At 43.0% G+C, this 15075-nt stretch overlaps 1 protein-coding gene across 7 annotated transcripts in view; it reads left to right on the forward strand.

The window, feature by feature from the left end:
* The first annotated feature begins 6103 nt into the window (after positions 1-6103).
* ZNF438 (zinc finger protein 438) overlaps positions 6104-15075 on the forward strand; it is a 208797-nt gene continuing 199825 nt past the window's right edge. For 2 of the 7 annotated variants that reach the window (XM_073228980.1, XM_073228979.1), the window contains exons 1-2: positions 6104-6612; positions 10912-10981. The gene's annotated coding sequence lies outside the window, so the exon portion shown is untranslated. The remainder of the gene's footprint in view (positions 6613-10911; positions 10982-15075) is intronic. The other 5 variants (XM_073228978.1, XM_073228983.1, XM_073228987.1 and 2 more) reach the window with 3 other exon arrangements.

Genomic DNA, 15075 nt, shown 5'->3' on the forward strand with positions numbered 1-15075 from the left:
GTACCAACTCCAGTTTAAAGTCTAAATGTAATTGGATCTGAGCTTGTAAAATGGATTTTAAGTATTTCTTAAGTTTGGTCTTAATACAACTGTTTAATTTAGTATAACTGGTTTAAATTTAATTAAAAATTGTCTGAACCCAACATAAAGGGTAAATAATAAAAGATAATTTGTCAAGTAGATAAGACACATGCTGAATTAATTGCCATGAGGACCATCATATGCCTTTAGAGCCAGATAAACTTCACTGAGATAAAACTCAGAAAACTTGTAACATGGTTTTCCCAGGCTAACAAGGCCTTGGGGATAACCAAGTTTTGGTGACAGCAGTGATAACTTCTGCCTCCTATATTCAACACACCTGTCACCTCAGGGAGATGACATCCCTTCTTCAATTGAATTCAATAAATTTGTCAAACACCTTTTATGTGCCAAGAACTGTGTTATGGGCCAGCAGGGACACAAAGTTGAATAAATCAGTCTCTGATTTCAAAGAATTTATAGCTTAGTGAGGAAGAAAGAAGCATAAGCAATTATAATATGCGATGTGGTACTAAACCAAAGATGCCATCAGTTACAAGATAGACCATTATTTTTGTACCACTAAGGAAAAATTCGTTCTTGTGAAGATGAACTAAAGATTTCACACAGAGTGCTCAGCAGTGGTGCTCAATAAAGGTTGGCTATCATTAGCAGAGGTAATTCATGATAGAACTTGAATTTGAGGAAAGAGTAGGTTTTTTTCTAAGGGAGAAAACAGATTTCAGGGAGGAAGAACAATACACAAAGAACTAGAAGCCTGTTTCTGGAACATTCCACCTGTCTGCTGTTTTTCAGTAGGTCATGTTTTATCCTTGATTGATTGTAAATGTTCTTGACACCCTCTTCTTTGTCCTGCACCTTCCTCCCCTGCCCTCCAATCCCAACACACCTACAAAGGTAGCTTGATTCTTTCAGCTTTATACTCAAAAGCATGCACCTGGCCTTGCACTCAATCACGAACTTGGCTCTTCAAAGAAATGACCTTGGTTCCTTGTCTTCCACTTTGCTCCTCAGTCCCCCATCCCACCCTCCTGTTTTGGGGAAGCCTTTGTCCAACATCTTTTAAGAGGATTAATTGCCATCCCCTAATGCGTGTCAGTTTCTTTCAGGGGATTTCATGCAAAAAGGGTTCTGGGTGGTCTGCTCTGATTTCCCAGAGTTTCCCAGAGGGGTAACATTTTATTAGGACATTCACATTGAATAATATGGTGTGAGCCTAACCCCCTTTGAGGTTTGGAGAAGTTACTGGACTTGCATAGAAGAACCCAGTTAATAGCTGACGCTTTCAGTGTTTGCTGTTTTGCTGCATTATTACTCAAAATGTGTTTTGCCAATGGGTTTCAGCCCTGGGCAAATTCACTATGGATTCAATGAGACTGAGGAATGACAGTGAAACATTCTTGGGGTGAAAGCTTTTATTTCCTGGCTTGTTCTCCCGGCCATAGGTCAAGCACTAGAATTCCCTCTACATCCAAAAGTCTGCAGATCAGTATTCCTCCTTTATCTCTGCCTCCACCCAGAGTACTGGGTAGAGATCTTTATATAGTGACTCAGTCAATAATAGCTTATTATCTATGGGTGTGGAAGTAATTGCCTAGCAGCAGGCCAGTTACATTATCAAGTAGTTTAGGTTCAGGTGAGGATCCTGGCCATAGGAACCTGAACTTTCCCCACAAATATTTTTCCTCCTAAAGGATTTTTCTCCTTAGTATTATTTTTATTTACACACTTGTCTTGCCAATGGGTTTCAGCCCCAGGCAAGTTTGCTGTGGATTCAGTGTGACCAAAGAAAATGACAGCAAAACGTTCTTGAGGTGAAAGGGTTATACCCAACTTTATTTGCAGGTGGCAGATCTTTTTACAGTCAGCAGCCATGTAATGCCCACAGGTGTGCAGTGAGCTAGTCAACCATAGCCAGGTGAGAATCCTGGCCACAGGAACTCTCATTTTATCCACAGATGCAAAAGTTCTTTTCTAAAAGGGGAGTAGTGTGTGTAAAAAGAGCTCCACCCAGTGTTCTGGGTGCAACATGGTGGCAGGGCTGCAAGGCTGCAGGAGAGTAGAGCAGAGGCTGGAGTGGTGGCAGTGTCAAGGACAGAGGCCCAGAGGACAGCTGTGCGGGATGACTGTGCAGGCAGAGAGGCCCAGAGGATGGCTATGCGGGCAGAGGCCCAGAGGACAGCTGTGCAGACAGAGGGGCCCAGAGGCAGAGACCAGCTTGCTGTATGCAGACTCGCTCTGAGTGAATGGGATTCTAGTGACTGACCTGCCACCTGGAAATAAAGTTGGGTATAACCCTTTCACCCCAAGAATGTTTTGCTGTCAATTTCTTTGGTCACATTGAATCCATAGTGAACTTGCCTGGGGCTGAAACCCATTGGCAAGACAGCATGTTTAGTAAGAAACCCTTGAATTTGAGTTCATACAACCATTTCTGAACACTTATTTCCTGAATACCTACTTAGGGTTAGATATGCAGCTAAAAGTTGAAGAAGACCAACATTGTTCCTGCTTTCACAGAGATCACCATCCAGCAGAGGAGGAAATTAAAGTAATTTTCAAGGCGAAGAGCAAAGGCTGCTTAGGGAAAGCATCTCAGGAGAGGTTCTGGTAGAGACCAAAAGGATGGACAGAACTAGCTACAGAAAGGGATGGGGAAGAGAGGTGATAAAATGAGACATGAAATATTTTGCAAACCATGTGACACACATCTGAAAGATTATGTGGCTATTACACATACATTCTTCTGTAGCTCTCTTACCTCTGTTCCTAGTCTTCCTTCCACTGAGCTCCCTATCTCTGTTCCCTTCTCAGAACCATCTTTTATTCTGTATAACTCTTGTCTTATAGGTGTTTATTATATAATTTGTACAATTTTGAGTTTGTGCTGGGGACAAGAGCCTTTCTGAATGTAAGAGAGACTGATTATTGTGTTCATTACCTGGGAAGAGGTCAGGAAAAAAAGGAGGTTGCACAGTGGGATTTGGTTTCTCTTGGCCTTGATTCTGAAGTGTGAAATATGCATAGAAGGCAATAGAGATCAGTGTGTTTGGCTGTGGATTCTGGAATATGGGTCCAAATCTTGATTCTGCCACACAGAGGCTGTGTGACATGGGACACTTGACTTAGTCTTTTGTACCTTGCTTATGTTATATGTAAAATTATTATAATAATGTTTTTCAAACTTTTTGGGTTGAGATTATCATACCAAGTATGTTAACATAGCAACTCAGAATACACACATATTACAGTAACACTAGTTTCCCAAAATTTGTGTTTTAGTACTACCCTTATTACATGTGTGTAGCTGTGGGTTGAAAAGGGGTATCAGCTCTGGAAAAGTTCACCCTGGATTCCATGAGACAAAGAAATCACACTGAACATTTGGGGTAAAAAGGGGTTTATACCAAGCTTTATTCTCACGGTAGTAGGTCAAGTGCCAAAATCCCATCCATCTCTGGGGCAGTTTGTAAGCACCGTGCAAGTCTGTCTCTGTCTCTGCCTCTGCCTCAGATGCTACCTCTGTTCCAGGCTCTGCTCTTGCCTTCAGCCTCTGCTTTCCTCTGCTCTTACCACTGGGCAGAGCTCTTTTTATGCAACATGTGCCTGCCTAGTAGGCTAAGTATTACATCATTGCACGTACACAGTGGGTGAGTAGATTAGAATCAGGTGAGGATCCTCACTATGGAACTTCCATTTTCCCTACAATGTGATACAATCTGATATTATAAAAATTGCCCTTATTACATGTGATACAATCTGGCATTTTATATTTTGGTTTCTGATTGGTATTTTCCAGGGCAACAATCCATTAATGGGTTACAAAATCAATTTAGTGGATCATAGTAAGCACCTTAAAAATGAAATAGAAGCATCCATGAGGAGACAGGCTGGAAAATAGTGAAGAAGAGCCCCGACATTGTGGTCAGTCTTTTGGAGATAGAATTTACCTATCTTGGACTTTCCAAGACCCTGTTTCTTGCATTGTTATATGAAACTCAATAGAGATCAGTGGTTTGGGCTGTGGGTTCAAATGTTGACTCTGCCACACAAAGGCTGCATGACGTGGGACACTTGACTTAGTTTCCTGTACCCTTGTGTGTAAAATGGAGATAAAACAGCAATAACTCATCCAGTTGTGAGGATTAAATGAGAAAATGCAGTGCCTGGCACATATAAGCACTCAATATAAATTAGCCATCTCATTTCAATCTCTTTTATTTCCCTCTAGGTTCAGCTTTCCTCAGCTTGCTAAGTAGGGCAGAGAGAAGAGTGACAAAGTAGAGGACTCTGGGAGCCAGATTGCTAGGGGAAGCAATCACCAAAGTGAGAGAACCACCAGGGGAAGAAGTTAAAACCTCAAGGGCCAAGGTGAAGGTCCTTAGTTGTTTCAGTGCTAACTCTTAAATGTCCAGGGTTTTATTTTCTTAAAGAAAGCAGTTCCCTTTACAGTCCCTTTCTCTGCTACCAATATACTTTTGGCCCTAGCTCCTGGCTACTTATCTAGATCAGATTCCCTGTTGATTTCAGAGACTGAATATCATTGTGTATTTCTCCACAAGTTTTTACTTGACATTTCCTGAGTTTCTTCTTTTTATTTGGGTACAGTTTCTGCTTGTCAGTCATTTCTTGTCCACATTACTTCCTTCCTGAATCTAGCAATATAGGGAGCTTTTGTTGTTGTTTTATATCTTGGGATATCAAGAGAAAAGAATAAGTAATAAGATAGAAGAAAATGCAAGTGCTCATACCACTTACAGAGGCAAAAGTATTCTACATTAAAAATATTTAATGCACTTGGAAAAGTTCACCCTGGATTCCATGAGACAAAGAAATCACACTGAACATTTGGGGTAAAAAGGGGTTTATACCAAGCTTTATTCTCATGGAAATCCTAAACCATTTCCACTCCAAAAATGACAGATGACATTTAGTTGTGGGACACTCCCATGTTTATCTAGAATTACATTAAAAAAGAATTCCAGTTTTGGGGATGACACACATAAAACTTTTTAAGCATGTAAATAGTGAAATGAACAATTTCGAGGTTAGAATTGTTTGCAAGGAAAAATAGAAATATAAAATATAAATACTGATACTTAAAAATATGCAGAACTTTTAAAAAGTGCTAATTTTCTAAGCCTGTGCTCCACAGAAAAACCTTGTTAAAATTATAATGTACAGACTACAAATTTCTTACATTATTTGATAATGATCATTAACCACTTGTATGAAAGCAAATGTACAAATATTACCCAAATAAAAAAACTTCAAAATTTTAAATAAGTAGGTTTTTCCCGAGTAATACGAATGCTTATTTTTAACTAGTTCAGATGTCAAGACTTAAAAGTTTAACATTCCCCTGTCATCACTCTTTCCATGAAAATACTACAGTGTTTTCAATGAAAGTGTGAACAAATCACTGTTTCAGGTTTTACTTACACTGGAGCTGTCTGGCAAAATCCTATGCCTGATGGAGCCATTTGCTGTGCTTGCAAATAAGTTTTAAAAAGTGAGCCTTGCTTTCTTCCATACTTACTCCTTAGGGCCTGTTTCCAAGGCCTATTTTTCCTATTCCTTAATTTATTTTTCCCAGAGATAGGTTTGTCTGAGCCACTTCTTACCACTGGTTCTTTTTTCCTGCATATAAAAGTAATACAAGAATCCTACAAGCCAGAAAAAATCTGTTAATATATTGTCAGTTCTTCAACCCTCATTGTCCGTCCATGGGACCGACCAGAATTCGTCGTTTGTGAGCCTAACAGCACAGACCCGGGTTGGGCACGGGAACTATCGCCACGTTAGTGGGAGGTGGTAGCAAGTTTAGCATAGCGAAGGCGTGTACATCTTTGTTTATACAGATCACAGTTCCTTAAATTTGGTAAAGGTTAACGGCAGACTGTAAGCAGCTTCATTGCACCTAAACAGTTAATCCAGTAGGAACGACGAAATTTAGCCAAAACAGCGGGGCGGCAGCAGAACAGAGCTGTGGGATCCTCCGCCCGCGCCAGAGGAGGAGGTAAGAGCGGTCTCGAGGGGCGGGGCGTACGCGGGCGGGGGCGGGGCTGCAGTAGGGGCGCGGGCCTGTGGAGAAGTGACTCCTCTCGGCCCAGGACATCTGGTGAGGCGCGAATGGCTGTTTGCACACGTGGGGAACTTTTAACGAACACGTGAGGAAGGCACGCAATGTCTTTGGGAAATCTACCTCACAACTCGGCGTCCTACTTCAGACCCCTGGCTGAAAGCTTGTTTGTTGTGTTCCCGGGGATCTTCGCCCCCTTTTACTGAATCTCCTCTGCCCCTGGCCACACACTTGAAGAGATTCTCTCAGACATCCCGATCTAAGTGTCCGGCCTGCGCAGCACGCCAGAAAGCGGCCACGCATTCCGTCTGCGTATGCGCGCAGGGCCCATTGCGGGGGCGGGACCGCTGGGGAAAGGGGCGCGTCTCCCGCTGCCGCGCGGGGGCGGAGCCGTTGGGGGCGAGCTCCTGGCGCCCCGCAGCCTGACCTCCCCGAACGCCGGGTCCCGTGACGTCACCTCGCCGTGACGCGCACGCTGTAGGAAAACTGTAAGTTTCCGAGGATTCCTGCAGCTCCCTGGGCCTGCGTGGCTCGCCTTGCTGCTAGCATTCCCGGTGTTGGTGGTGGCTGTGGGCGTTTGATCCCGGGGCGATCAGGGGAGCCGCCGAACGTGGTGAAGGGACAGGTGCCAGCTCAGAGCGGGAGCGCCCGCGCGCCTCTGGGGCGGAGGGCGCAGGACTGAGGAGGCGAGGGCGCGCGCCAGCCCGCACCTTCTCCACTGGGGCCTAGAGGGCTCCAGAAGCCGGCCAGCGGCGCCAGGGACGGGGCGAGACCCCATGGGAGAGTTCCTTTTTTTCTAACTTGATGAAGGGACCTTAGATTTCCCTCAGCCCTGGAATTTGAGCGTTCCTTCAGAGACTCCATATCCGGGACGCCTTTGGGAATACCTCAAATCGCTAAGGACAAATTGTAAAGATAACCACCCTCTACCTCAGTTTCCCTTTTGTATACAAGGGAGGCGAAGCAGCCTCTGGCCTCTCTGGTTATCATTTGCATAGAATCGGGAAAACTGTGAGAGCACATGAGGTAACACAAGCATGTAAACTCGCTAGGAAAATCTTATAAAAGGCTATCGGCTATTCTGAGAGTGTGGTGTGACCAGTGGGCTTTTGCCGGGTCAGATAAGTAGGGATCTTCACAGTTTGCTTCAACATCTCCTTCCCCCAACTGATCATTGATGGTTCTTGAGCCTGATGGGTTGGCTGAGCTATTGTCACAGAACTTAGTGGCACAGTGATAAAAAAATTATGTAACTGGTATCATTATCACTGTTATCTTGGCAAATAACAAGAACTCTTTGGGTTTTACAGAGGAAGCTTTTAGCACGTTGGAAGTAATACATTATACTTAACACAGATACACTGAGTTTTAGGGTTGTTATTGTGTGGACTTGGAATATCCAATTGTCATATCTGAATTTTTTGTCTTGTGTAGAGTTATTATATTATTGAGTGAGTACTATACTGTAATGCTTATCAAATTCAGGGACAGGGTCAAAGTCAGGGACAGATATCTGTGAGGAACATTGAAGGGAAGAATAGTGTGCACACACTTCAGGTTGTATTTATTCAGAGGGCTGAGAGATAACATTTCTGTAAATTCAGCTCAAGGGCATAATATCCTTCCTTTCTAGTTTGAGAAGCCTTAGAGTCAGAAAGCAAGGGTTCTAATTTTTGTGCTACCAGTTACTAGCTTTGAGTCCAAAGAGAATTCACCCACACTTGGGACTTCTTCTCTCTAAGATGAGAGATGATGGAGTATCTGCTGTTGCTTTTTCAAGGATCAGATGAGATCATAAATGTGAAAATAAAAGACGGTGTAAGTACGGTGTTCCTAAGAAACTGGCGTAGGTCCCCTAGCTGGGCAAGAGGTGTGTGCATTCAGAAGTCAGGTCCTGATTCAGAACTAGAAATAGAGCAGCAGACAAGGCAACGTCTCCAACTTAGTGGAGCTCATGTTCAGTGGGGAAATAAGCAACAACAAAATAGGTCTATAATGTAATTTCAGGGAGTAATTAAGTACAGTGAAGGAAAGGAAGATAAGAGAATGACAGTGGGACCAAAGGAGGTGGGTGATTGTTGAATCAGCTGAAGTGAGAGGCAGAGCCTGAGGTAAAAACATTTTTAGGCAGGAATAATGATAGCAGTAAACCCTTCCATGCAGCTTACTCTATGTGAGGCACTCTTCTAAACTCAATTAAATTGAGTTTTGCAGAATTCAGTAAATCAAATTTTTACAACCACCATATGAGGTAAGTCCTAATATCTTCATGATGACGTGAACACACAGAAAAGTTAAGAGTTTGTGCAAGCTTGTGCAGTTAAAATGCAATACAGACAGATTTGAACTTGTGCATTCCACCTTCTGAGTCCACGACCCAAACAGCGTTACTGGATTGCCTCACAGCAGGAGCAACAGGGAACACTGCTCTGAAGAGGCAGCTAACCTGAGGTGGCCAAGGCATAGCAAGGTGTGAATGTTTAGAACACAGCAAGGAGTGGGGAAAGTGGTAGCAGATGATGTTGGAGGGTCAGGCAGGCTGTGGTGAAGTAAACATTGTTATTGGTGCTACATATGATGGAAGACCAGTGGAAAGTTTGCATCAAGGGAGTAGCATCTGCTTGCAGCTTTATTGGATGGAGCATTAACTGTAGGGTCATGGAGTAGGGAATATTGAATATGGGGAGTAAGGAGGCCATTGTCATAGTCTGGAGAAGAGGTGGTGATGTTTTGGGCTCAAGGAAGTAGTTGTAGAGGTGGTAATAAGTGGTCGAATTCATGATATACTTTTGAAGGTAGAGCTACTGATGTGGAGCAGTGATGACATCAGGTTTTAGCCTGGAACAATGAGAATAGTGGTGCTGTTGAGTGAGAAGGGAGAAAAGGGCTTGGGAATAAATTAATGAATTATGCTTTGGGCAATTTTAGATGCCTGGTAGACATGGTAACAGTACTAGTGTGAGCAATAATAGTAAGCTTTCTGGAAGCATAAACTATACTGGGCAAGGTTTTAAGCAATTTTACAGATATTATTTAACCATTATAACAGTTGTATGTGCTAGGAACCATTGTGGTACCCATTTTACAAACAAGAACATAGGGGTACAGGGAGGCTAAAATTGACTTACCTACAGTCACCCCACTTCAGAGTGATGGAGTTGGGAATCAAACCCATACAGTTAGGTTTCAGAGTCCCTGCACTTAATCCCTGTAACTACTTTCAAGTCAATATGTTCAGTAGGCATTGGATATATGAATCTGGAGCTCAGGAATAGTCAGGACTGGAGACACATATTTATATTTCTGAAGAGAAAGCCTGCTTTTTTTCTTCGAAGCCTTTGCTGGCAAGGGAGAAAAGAACATAAGCAGTGGGGCTGTGCTAACTGGCCTTTCATTACTTGGTTAAGTTCATGGAGCCAATGTCCAGTATCTCCCTTTCATGAGGGCCCATGAGGGTTAAGTCTGTATCTCTTGACTTCTCTATCTCTAGCCCCAATCCAGTGGCTGCCATAGAGTAGATGTTAGGGATGATTTTTATATAGAGGACATTTGGTTAGGTTTTGGGAGCTCGGAGATAAATAAACCATCGTGTTCTCCCTGGAGGAGCAGTCTAAAAGGAAAAACCTGTGAGAATAAAAGTAGAACAGACTAAATGCATAAATGCATGCTGATTAGTTCATTCTGGCCTTCTACAGCCCCTTCACCCCATAGACTTGAGGGTTGGAATATGAAAGGGTCAAAGGAACAAAAAAAATGCCTGAGCAGTTGTAGGATGAATTTGAGGCTCCTCAAAAGTTAATTTCCATAAAAGAATTACTCAAAATCTTGCATATTTTGCTATATTTGCATTAGTTTTATTTGGCAGTCATACAGTTTTTACCAAATGAAATAAGTTCTGATATTTCAGTATCATTGTGGAGTGATGAGTTTTTCCAGCTCTTTTACCTCAGTGTTGACAGGGCTCACTAGTGGAATAAGGGAGTTGGCTTGAAATGTTGCAGCTTGCATAACAGGTGATGGAGGGCCTGTGTGAAGTATTTAGGCAGGTTTCCACTGGGTTAAGTGTGTCATGCCAGACTTCCACTTAATGGAATAAGTTTTTTTCTCTGCTGATCATCTTTTTACTGTTAAGATACATTTTTTGTCATAGGAAGGAGCTCTGGTGATATATGTCAGGTGGAATTAGAGATCACATCTCATATCTGGAACATTATAGAACATAGAAACTAGAATAACATACCCCAAAATATGTGTCTTATTTCTGTAGATGTCTTTTAGGGTGCATAATAACCTTAGCAGGTCTGTCACAATTTTATTACTTCTTTGCATGAGTATTTCAAATGCGAATGATTAGAAGGTTACATAAAATTATACCACTGTAGATTTTATTCAGAGGTTTTTTTTATGACAATATATATAAAATTATATTTTGTTTAGTTTTTAGGTTTCAGTGGGAAACTTGATCTGAATAACAAAGTCCACCATCACTCTTAAATAGGAATCCTCTGCAAATACAAATGTAGAGATCTACCATCTGGTTTTGCAGTTCACAAAATTTTAAGTCTCCTATTGTAGCTCCTTTAAATTTAATGGAGTTGAAATTATTAGTATTTCTTTATACCACAATTGCACTTAGCTTCTTTAAGAATATAGTTACAAGTATATTGCATAAAATATCTTAAAGGGAGGCGGAGCCAGGATGGCGGCGTGAGTAGAGCAGTGGAAATCTCCTCCCAAAAACACATAGAGCTATGAAAATATAACAAAGAAAAATCTTCCTAAAATAGAGACCACAGGACACAGGACAACATCCAGACCACATCCACGCCTGCAAGAACCCAGCGCCTTGCGAAGGGGGTAAGATACAAGCCCCGGCCTGGTGGAACTCGAGCGCCCCTCCCCCGGCTCCCGGCGGGTGGAAAGAAACCACAGCGGTTTTTTTTTTTGGCGAGTGCTTTTTGGAAGCCTTAAAGAGACAGGGCGCCCGTTGCTAGGGAGGCAGGGTGGCGGGACCAGTGAGCGGGTGCCTGGGACCGGCGCCTGAGGACAAAGAATGTCCCGCGTTTTTCCCTGCGGGACCGGTGGGCGGGTGGCTGAGACCGGCACCTGAGGACGGAGGAAATCGCGCGTTTTTCCCCTTTTTTTTTCTCTTTTTGGCAAGTGCTTTTTGGAAGCCTTAAAGGGACAGGGACCCCCGGTGCTAGGGAGGCAGGGCGGCGGGACTGGTGAGCGGGTGCCTGGGACCAGCGCCTGAGGACAAAGAATGTCCCGCGTTTTTCCCTGCGGGACCGGTGGGCGGGTGCCTGAGACTGACACCTGAGGACGGAGGAAATCGCGCGTTTTTCCCCTTTTTTTCCCTCTTTTTGGCGAGCGCTTTTTGGAAGCCTTAAAGGGACAGGGACCCCGGTGCTAGGGAGGCAGGGCGACGGGACTGGTGAGCGGGTGCCTGGGACCGGCGCCTGAGGACAAAGAATATCCCGCATTTTTCCCTGCGGGACCGGTGGGAGGGTGCCTGAGACCGGCATCTGAGGACGGAGGAAATCGCGCGTTTTTCCCCTTTTTTTTTTCTCTTTTTGGCGAGCGCTTTTTGGAAGCCTTAAAGGGACAGGGACCCCGGTGCTAGGGAGGCAGGGCGGCGGGACTGGTGAGCGGGTGCCTGGGACCAGCGCCTGAGGACAAAGAATATCGCGCGTTTTTCCCTGCGGGACCGGTGGGTAGATGCTTTTTGGAAGCCTTGAAGGGACAGGGACCCTGGTGCTAGGGAGACAGGGCAGCAGGACCAGTGAGCGGGTGCCTGAGGACAAAAAAAAAGAAAAAATCGCATGTTTTTTCCTTTTTTTTTTTTTTTCTGTTCCCTCTCTCATTGTTGCTGTTGTTGTTTTGGTTTGGAGAGTGCTTTTTGGAAGTCTTAAAGGGGCAGGACAGGTCACTTAGACCAGAGGCAGGGAATCTGGGGATCTCTGGGCACTCTAACCCCCTGGACAGCAGGGAGCACAGAGGCCCCTTACAGAGATAAATAGCCTCCCGGCCGCTCCCCCTCCAATGGGGCTCCACCATTTTGGAGGAGCAGCCCCAGCGAGGGCACGCCCACAGCAACAGCGGAGATAAACCCCATAGCAACTGGGCAGGAAGCGGAAGCCCTGTCTGCACACAGCTGCCCAGCACAAGCCACTAGAGGTCGCTATTCTCTCAGGAGAGGAAGGCCACAAACCAACAAGAAGGAAAGCTCTCCCAGCTGTCACTTGTACCAGCTCTGCAAACTATCTCTATCACCATGAAAAGGCAAAACTACAGGCAGACAAAGATCACAGAGACAACACCTGAGAAGGACACAGACCTAACCAGTCCTCCTGAAAAAGAATTCAAAATAAAAATCATGAACATGCTGACAGAGATGCAGAGAAAAATGCAAGAGCAATGGGATGAGATGCAGAGAAAAATGCAAGAGCAGTGGGATGAGATGCAGAGAAAAATGCAAGAGCAGTGGGATGAGATGCAGAGAAAAATGCAAGAGCAGTGGGATGAAGTCCGGAAGGAGATCACAGATGTTAGGAAGGAGATCACAGAAGTGAAACAATCCCTGGAAGGATTTATAAGCAGAATGGATAAGATGCAAGAGGCCATTGAAGGAATAGAAGCCAGAGAACAGGAACGTATAGAAGCTGACAGAGAGAGAGATAAAAGGATCTCCAGGAATGAAACAACACTAAGAGAACTGTGTGACCAAGCCAAAAGGAATAATATTCATATTATAGGGATACCAGAAGAAGAAGAAAGAGGAAAAGGGATAGAAAGTCTCTTTGAAGAAATAATTGCTGAAAACTTCCCCAAACTGGGGGAGGAAATAATGGAACAGACCATGGAATTACACAGAACCCCCAACAGAAAGGATCCAAGGAGGACAACACCAAGCCACATAGTAATTAAAATGGCAAGGATCAAGGACAAGGAAAGAGTTTTAAAGGCAGCTAGAGAGAAAAAGGTCACCTATAAAGGAAAACCCATCAGGCTAACATCAGACTTCTCGACAGAAACCCTACAGGTCAGAAGAGAATGGCATGATATACTTAATGCAATGAGACAGAAGGGCCTTGAACCAAGGATACTGTATCCAGCATGACTATCATTTAAATATGATGGCGGGATTAAACAATTCCCAGACAAGCAAAAGCTGAGGGAATTTGCTTCCCACAAACCACCTCTACAGGGCATCCTACAGGGACTGCTCTAGATGGGAGCACCCCTAAAAAGACCACAGAACAAAACACCCAACATATGAAGAAGGGAGGAGGAGGAATAAGAAGGGAGAGAAGAAGAGAATCTCCGGACAGTGTATATAACAATTCAATAAGTGAGCTAAGTTAGGCAGTAAGATACTAAAGAAGCTAACCTTCAACCTTTGGTAACCACGAATCTAAAGTCTGCAATGGCAATAAGTACATATCTCTCAATAGTCACCCTAAATATAAATGGACTTACTGCACCAATCAAAAGACATAGAGTAATAGAATGGATAAAAAAGCAAGACCCATCTATATGCTGCTTACAAGAAACTCACTTAAACCCAAAGATAAGCATAGACTAAAAGTCAAGGGATGGAAAAACATATTTCAGGCAAACAACAGTGAGAAGAAAGCAGGGGTTGCAGTACTAATATCAGACAAAATAGACTTCAAAACACAGAAAGTAACAAGAGATAAAGGATACTACATAATGACAAAGGGCTCAGTCCAACAAGAGGATATAACCATTCTAAATATATATACATCCAATACAGGAGCACCAGCATATGTGAAGCAAATACTAACAGAACTAAAGAGGGAAATAGACTGCAATGCATTCATTGTAGGAGACTTCAACACACCACTCACCCTAAAGGATAGATCCACTGGGCAGAAAATAAGTAAGGACACAGAGGCACTGAACAACACACTAGAATAGATGGACCTAATAGACATCTATAGAACTCTACATGCAAAAGCAACAGGATATACATTCTTCTCAAGTGCACATGGAACATTCTCCAGAATAGACCACATACTAGCTCACAAAAAGAGCCTCAGTAAATTCCAAAATGTTGAAATTCTACCAACCAATTTTTCAGACCACAAAGGTATGAAAGTAGAAATAAATTCTACAAAGAAAACAAAAAGGCTCACAAACACATGGAGGCTTAACAACATGCTACTAAATAATCAATGGATCAATGAACAAATCAAAATAGAGATCAAGGAATATATAGAAACAAATGACAACAACAACACTAAGCCCCAATTTCTGTGGGACGCAGCGAAAGCAGTCTTAAGAGGAAAGTATATAGCAAGCCAGGCACACTTGAAGAAGGAAGAACAATCCCAAATGAATAGTCTAACATCACAATTATCAAAACTGGAAAAAGAAGAACAAATGAGGCCTAAAGACAGCAGAAGGAGGGATATAATAAAGATCAGAGAAGAAATAAACAAAATTGAGAAGAATAAAACAATAGCAAAAATCAACGAAACCAAGAGCTGGTTCTTTGAGAAAATAAACAAAATAGATAAGCCTCTAGCCCAACTTATTAAGAGAAAAAGAATCAACACAAATCAACATAAACAGAAATGAGAATGGAAAAATCACAACAGACTCCACAGAAATACAAAGAATTATTAAAGACTACTATGAAAACCTATATGCCAACAAGCTGGAAAACCTAGAAGAAATGGACAACTTCCTAGAAAAATACAACCTCCCAAGACTGACCAAGGAAGAAACACAAAAGTTAAACAAACCAATTACAAGCAAAGAAATTGAAACAGTAATCAAAAAACTACCCAAGAACAAAACCCCGGGGTCGGAAGGATTTACCTCGGAATTTTATCAGACACACAGAGAAGACATAATACCCATTCTCCTTAAAGTGTTCCACAAAATAGAAGAAGAGGGAATACTCATTCTATGAAGCCAACATC

Source organism: Manis javanica, chromosome 2, assembly GCF_040802235.1.
Source record: "Manis javanica isolate MJ-LG chromosome 2, MJ_LKY, whole genome shotgun sequence".
Lineage (NCBI taxonomy): Eukaryota > Metazoa > Chordata > Mammalia > Pholidota > Manidae > Manis > Manis javanica.